The sequence below is a fragment of the Orbicella franksi genome, chromosome 6, assembly GCF_964199315.1.
Source record: "Orbicella franksi chromosome 6, jaOrbFran1.1, whole genome shotgun sequence".
In the NCBI taxonomy this organism is placed as follows: Eukaryota; Metazoa; Cnidaria; class Anthozoa; order Scleractinia; family Merulinidae; genus Orbicella; species Orbicella franksi.
The window spans coordinates 17,533,954-17,540,154 of record NC_138150.1 but is presented as its reverse complement, the minus strand read 5'-3'; the positions used below and the strand labels follow the sequence as shown (position 1 = coordinate 17,540,154).

At 42.0% G+C, this 6,201-nt stretch overlaps 1 protein-coding gene across 1 annotated transcript in view; it reads right to left on the bottom strand.

Annotated features, from left to right (window-relative positions):
* The window catches only part of LOC145490253 (ATP-binding cassette sub-family C member 4-like), a 19,574-nt gene extending 14,266 nt beyond the window's left edge, over nt 1-5,308 (bottom strand). Inside the window, exon 1 of the mRNA XM_081469374.1 lies at nt 5,063-5,308. The gene's annotated coding sequence lies outside the window, so the exon portion shown is untranslated. The remainder of the gene's footprint in view (nt 1-5,062) is intronic.
* Nucleotides 5,309-6,201: the final 893 nt, after the last annotated feature.

The following is a 6,201-nucleotide window of genomic DNA, read 5'->3' as shown; positions in this document are numbered from 1 at the left end:
TAACAACATCACCCGGCAGGCGCTATGTTGGAACCCACCGGGTAAGAGGAAGAGGGGTCTCCCAAGGAACTCCTGGAGAAGGGGTATAGAGTCTTAAATGAGGAAGTGGGGCCGCACCTGGAACTTGCTAGGAAGGCTCGCCCAGAACAGAAGCCGATGGAGAACTGAACTAGTCAATGGCCTATGTTCCACTGAGCTGTAGCTAGGGGGCAAATCATCATCATCATTAGATCGCAGCTTGCTTTATCCAAGTACCCAGTGTAGTTTGTCGCCGTATCTCGGCCGCAAGTTTGTAAGCGTCCCAGCGTTGCAAATGTAAGTCTCTGTATTAGTATCACGGTTTTTAGTTTGTGCCGTTTTCGCTTTGTTTAAGTTTGTTTTGTTCATTATTTCAGTTTTAACCGCAATCACCCCATCGTATCATCGTATCGCCGCGTCAACGCTTGGTAGCGCTTTCATTTCGTTTGTTCCACTTATTGCACCATGCTAGCATCAAGACTGTTTCTAAACAAGTGGTTGATCGCCAGTGAAATAACGTGCATGTTAAAAATGTTATTGGTAGCTGGAGATGGTTTCGCGTCTTGTCGGTAGTTTCACCAACTGTTTACTACAGAACAGAGCACGGTCGAGGCTTTTTTAGCATAGTACGCCATTATATTTAGTAAAAATAGCTATTGAAATTCTTCTTCTTATTTTCTTACTAGTGGTTCGTGTGCCATATTTTTGGAGTACAGTCGAACTTCCCGTAAGCGACACCCAAAATGTAGCTAAAATGTCAAGCCTAGGTGGTCGCTTAAGCCCCGGCCAAACGATCGCAACATTTTAGCATAACATATCCAAACATTGTTGGCCCAGCATTTGTAAGCTCCAGCCAAACGATCACAGCATTTGAACGCAACATATCGCAACACTGTTGGGCGCAACATGTTACACGCGTTTGGCCACCCTGTTGCGACATGTTGAGTATTGAAAATCGAACTAGTGCGCATGCCCTGGGGCAACATTGTCGCACGAACCTGGCCAAACGACTACAACATCATGCAACATCCACAAATGTTGCATGAAAAATTTGACCATTTTCAAATTTAAGCCAACAACACCTAACATGTTGCAACACGTCGCAACAGGGTCCCGGGGGGTACTCCCTTATATGGGCTATATAGGTATGTGCGGCTCCAAGGGTAGGGTTTTTCAGCCGTTTTGGTCATAAATAGGGTATCGATTTTGGCCAGTTTGGTTATAAATAGAGTATGGTTTTAGCACTCTAGTCTTGAATTGGGTATGTTTCTCAGGAGAAGCTACCTTTTCATCTTCATCGATAAAACCGTCAACAAAAGCCCTTCATAATTTATGCTTGGGGTAACTGTGTCAGCTGCAACGATCATAAATAGGCTATCGAATTTTTGGACAGGCCATCAATAGGGTAGCAAAAACCGCAGATTTTGGTCATAAATAGGGTAAGGGTTTTGGGAAGTGGGCCACACACCCCCACCCAACTTTTCTGGAAGTACCCCCCCCCCCCCCGCCCCGAAACAGGGTGGCCAAACGCGCGCAACACGCTGCGCCCAGCAATGTCGCGATATATTGCGTTGACAGGTCGCTATCGTTTGGCCGGGGCTTTACGAGAGCTTAGACCATAATGGGTCAAAATTTTTCCTCGTTAGAACATGGTAACTGCCGAGACTTAAGGTTACTTCCCACCTTCAGAGGCCAAAAAAATCGTTTTTTCTTTCATTGAACAAAATTTAAGTTCGTCATTTTATCTAGTGTTTCCAAAAGAAAAACATTAAAATCCTCAAAAAGCGGCCGAGTTTTTTAGAAAAAACGTATTTTCAAATAAAGTTAATAAACTAGGAAGGTGTCACAATCTTGTCAACGGGCGAGAACCCTGGGGAAATTTTCGCGGCAAACGCTCATTGCTCGTATTTCATGTCATTTGCATATTTTTATTTACATCACGCACTTGACAAAAATTCCCACGTGGAAACTCTTTACGCTGGCTCCTATGGAAAAATCAAAAGCAGAAAAAAGTCCTTGGGTAAAGAAACCAAAAAACCGGCCCAAAGAAGAAAGAAAAAGCTCCACATTGTCAAGGAAAGAAAAGAAAACCTTGCCGAAAGCGACAAAGGCTGTTGGTTTGGCCAAACGCCTTCGACAATCTCGACATCTGCTGAAGATCCGGAACGTTCGAATATCCTTGGAGCAAGTAGCTTAAAAATCAAAGTCAACGTCAGTGCGGGCTGCAAACAAGATTCTTCGTCGGAATCTGGCAGAAGTGATGAAGAAAATGAAACCCACCCAAGGGAACTCATTTCAGCAATTAGGGTATTTCTTAAGCTGTCCGTCGATTCCTTAACGTCTTGTTTTTCAGCGGCACATTTTCCGCCTTAAACCTTTTTGGCGCGGGTTTTGCCTTTGCCTTTGCCTTTGGCGTCTTTGCCTATTATATTACGTCGTCATCCTGAATTGAACTCCACTGAGCGAGATAAAAAATACATGTTGCAATGAGATGCTTTTCCCGGGAAATCTTGATCTGTTGTCAGAGACACTAGGAGGTTCTGTTGTTCCATTGGTTTGCGGTTTCATTAGGCGTGATAATCTCCGGGCGTGGCACGAGTTGTTTACAAAGCTTTACAACCTAAAATCTCGCATTTGATTTTTGGAGGAATACATCCACTTTGAGCAAATTTATAGGGTATGCAGATTTGACGGCTTTTCGTCAAATTTCGCCAGAACATTCCAGAGATAATGGCAAACCAAAGTGTGTCGGGAAATTGTGATATTTAACACATTTTTCACATTTTTCACATTTTTGTCCAAAATTATTTTTTTTACACCAAATTCGAGACTTCTACTTTATCTGAATTTTCCAAAAAAAATATTTTAAAAACTTAAAACGAGAACGAGTTAATTATCCAGAAAAACGTAAATTTTTAAAACGAGTCAATCAACCGCAAACTGTGATGAGCCAATTAAAATGTGTCAACCCTTGAGTTGAGCAGGAACAATTTTCGCGGCAACTGATCTCATCCGCGGGGTCGCATTTCGCTTCTTTTGTTTATCCCTTACGTCTTGCAATTTCTCGCACAGAAATCTCTTCTGTTCATTGTTTTCGTCTCCTAAGTGATAGGCTAGGCGATTTTGCACGGTCTTCGTGTTCCCACATTTGAACGCAAGTGCAAATCGCAAGCGAATGTTTCGTCGATGCCCTGCTCTAGCTTCTTCTGGCACAGAAGTTGATTGCCTGTGACAAGGCAGCTTCTCCAAACGCTCCTTTCCTCTGCCTCGAAGAGTGTTTTTCCATATTCTAGTAAAACAAAAAGGCTGATGAATTACGCGTTTAGTTTTTGTTTCAAATGTGTAAATATCCGCACTCGACTCGGCTCGCCGAGTAGGCCTGTTCAAGGCAATTCTGCTATCATTCCTGTTTTTTTCCCTTTTCCTTCTTTACCATTTATCTGCTGATTCGGTTTATAAGCTGCCCGAATGTTTCACGCAAGACTTCGCTACTCTCGATGTAAAATATAAAGATATACTGTAAATATAAACATTGCACATTCATTCCCGGGAAGCGTTACTGTAGCCCGCGGGGGGACTTCAAAGCTGCGCTTCACTGGTTGGCGGCATGGCTACGTTGACAACCGCTTCATTGGGGTGCGAAAACTGTGAATTTCTTTCGAGACCGAAAACTCAAGGTCAAGGTTTATTTTTGCATGAATAGGCCATTTTGCTAATGTAAATATTTCCTAATTGCATTCCCTTGTGGGGGCAAGAAGTGATCACTCGGCCAAAAATGGCGTCATTAATTCATTAAATAGATCAAATTTGGCCCCCACAAGGATTGAATTAATAGGGTATGTAGATTTATCGGATTTTAACGTAACTTGGCTAAACTCGTCGTCAGATATTACTGCACCAAACTATGGGAGGCTTTTGCGAAAATCGAAATATTTTTCCTGTGACGTCCCTTGAGTAACAGCAGTCTGAAAATTTTCCATATTGTCCAACTTTAAAAGGGATTTCCTAAGCAACCAGTAGAAATATCGAACAAGCCTCACACACTTTGTTAGCCCTTCATCTCCTGAATGATAATGTCCTGTCAGTTTGGATGTCCGCGGTTTAAACACAAACGCTGGTAATTCATTCCTGACCAATCAAACATTCATTGAATACCGAGATCAGTTCCTGCGATGCCCAAGGACACCGTTTCGGCGAGCTCGAGAAGTTGTTTTGTGTATAGCGAAGAGACGTCCTGTACGATTAAAAAATACATGCGCCATCTGAAGCGGCAGGTCAGTATTTCAATTTATCTGCTGAATAATCTCTGTGTTTTGTAAATAAATACGCCGGGTAACTTTGAAAATGTCTGTTTGTGCCCTTATTTCTGAGCCTGAAGTCTTTTGATCAACTTGACGTGCTCGTGTTTCTGTTGTTAGATCGCGGATTTCTTAACACCTCTCATGCGAAGAGTCGTCAAGGAATTGCGAAGAATCTAGGACCCCTGCCGGTTGAACCGTAGAACATCGGCAGGGGTCCATAATGTCAGATCCTCATGAAACTCGTCAGAAAACAAAATTTCAGAAAACAAAATGGTAATGTGCATAATTCCACTAAACCAATAATGTGAATGGAATTTGCGCTCGCCTTTACGAAGTAATAACTGCTCCGGCCTTCGGGGATATAATTCATGGTCAGGGCCACTCATACAGTCTCCCTGCAGTTTGCTTCTATTTACTGCCATTTGCTTGCGGTTAGCATTTAAGGAGTGAAGGGGAAGGCGACTATATGTGGCCTACCATGAATTATATGCCCCTCAATTCAACTCTGCCTTATAGATCTAGACGTAATGAAAAGTGACGTGAAGACAGCCGTTACATGCATATCCCCGTTTAACTTATTACTCGATGTCTTCACACTCTGGTCCAGCCAGTTCTATGCATCTGGGCGGATTTGTATGTGTTCACTTACATTATATTTGTGCGGTAAAAGTCTCTTACGGCAAACCTGAAATACCCTCGTAAGCGTCATTATTTAGCGTGTTTGGAATTCGGTTATTGCTTACCAGCTCAATTTACCATTGAAGGTGCAGAAGTGTAGCTGAACTCGGCTGGCTCAAAAACTCTCTGCTTGAAGACTGCATAAGATTTTCATGAATCACTCTGTATCGTCTGTGACTTGCGACATAGTATTGATTGAAGGTGGCTCAACAGTTTCCAGCACTTTCCAATGCTGTGGTTTTGATAGGTCATTATAACCACTCTTCACCAGTTGATGCTACAATCATGGAAAAAAGAAAAATTCTGCCCAATCATTGGTGAACACGTTGCTGTCATTTTCGTGATACAATAGGTCACCATAGCAATAGTCTGACCTTCTAAAAGCACCCTAAATTTGGCTTTACGTTAATATATTTTATGTACAACACGGTGAAACCCATTTTTAACCCGTGGATTGCGCAAGCAAAGTACATGCTGTAGTTAAGGATCATATTTTGCAAATTTGAAGGTTGTTCGTTCATATGTTAAACTTCCCATTGCAAATCCACTGTTTCGAGGGTGCATATATCGTTTGTCATCTCTAGGATAACGTGGTACGTAACTGCGAGTGTTACACTTAGTATGGAACTGTTAGTTCAAATAACTCAAATGAAATGGTTCTTAAAACTTCTGGTTAATTTGTTGATCAGGGAAAGTGAATAGCAACTTGTAACTGTTGTTAGTTCGAATCACTCAGATTGATTGTGCGTTAAAATTTACGGCTCATTTGTCGGCTGCGCAAAGTGTTTATCTCAATCACTCAGGTGTACGTCAAGTAACGGTGACGTAAATGCTGCGAAAGGTTCGGATTCAAGTCACCGAAAGGTAGGCTATCTGCCCACGTTGTGTTACTGCGTGGTCAAACAGTTTTTAAATAACTCTTTTGCTGTGGGTAGGGAGTCCGGAGAAAAGACCTTTGTGAAAGTTTACTGTAATTTTTCCTCTACAAAAGCTAATTTTTTTATGAAAATAGTAATTTCATCAGTTACGCAAAGGTTGGCTCATATCGATCATAATTCACTGCGAGAGCTGTATAATACAAGATAGGAGATTTTTCCCTTCTGTGCTAGCATTTGACTCGTATATGTCGTTTGACATCTCCAGGACAGCGTATTTCGTAACTGTGAGTGTTGCGCTAAAAATGGAAGTGTTAGTTCAAATAACT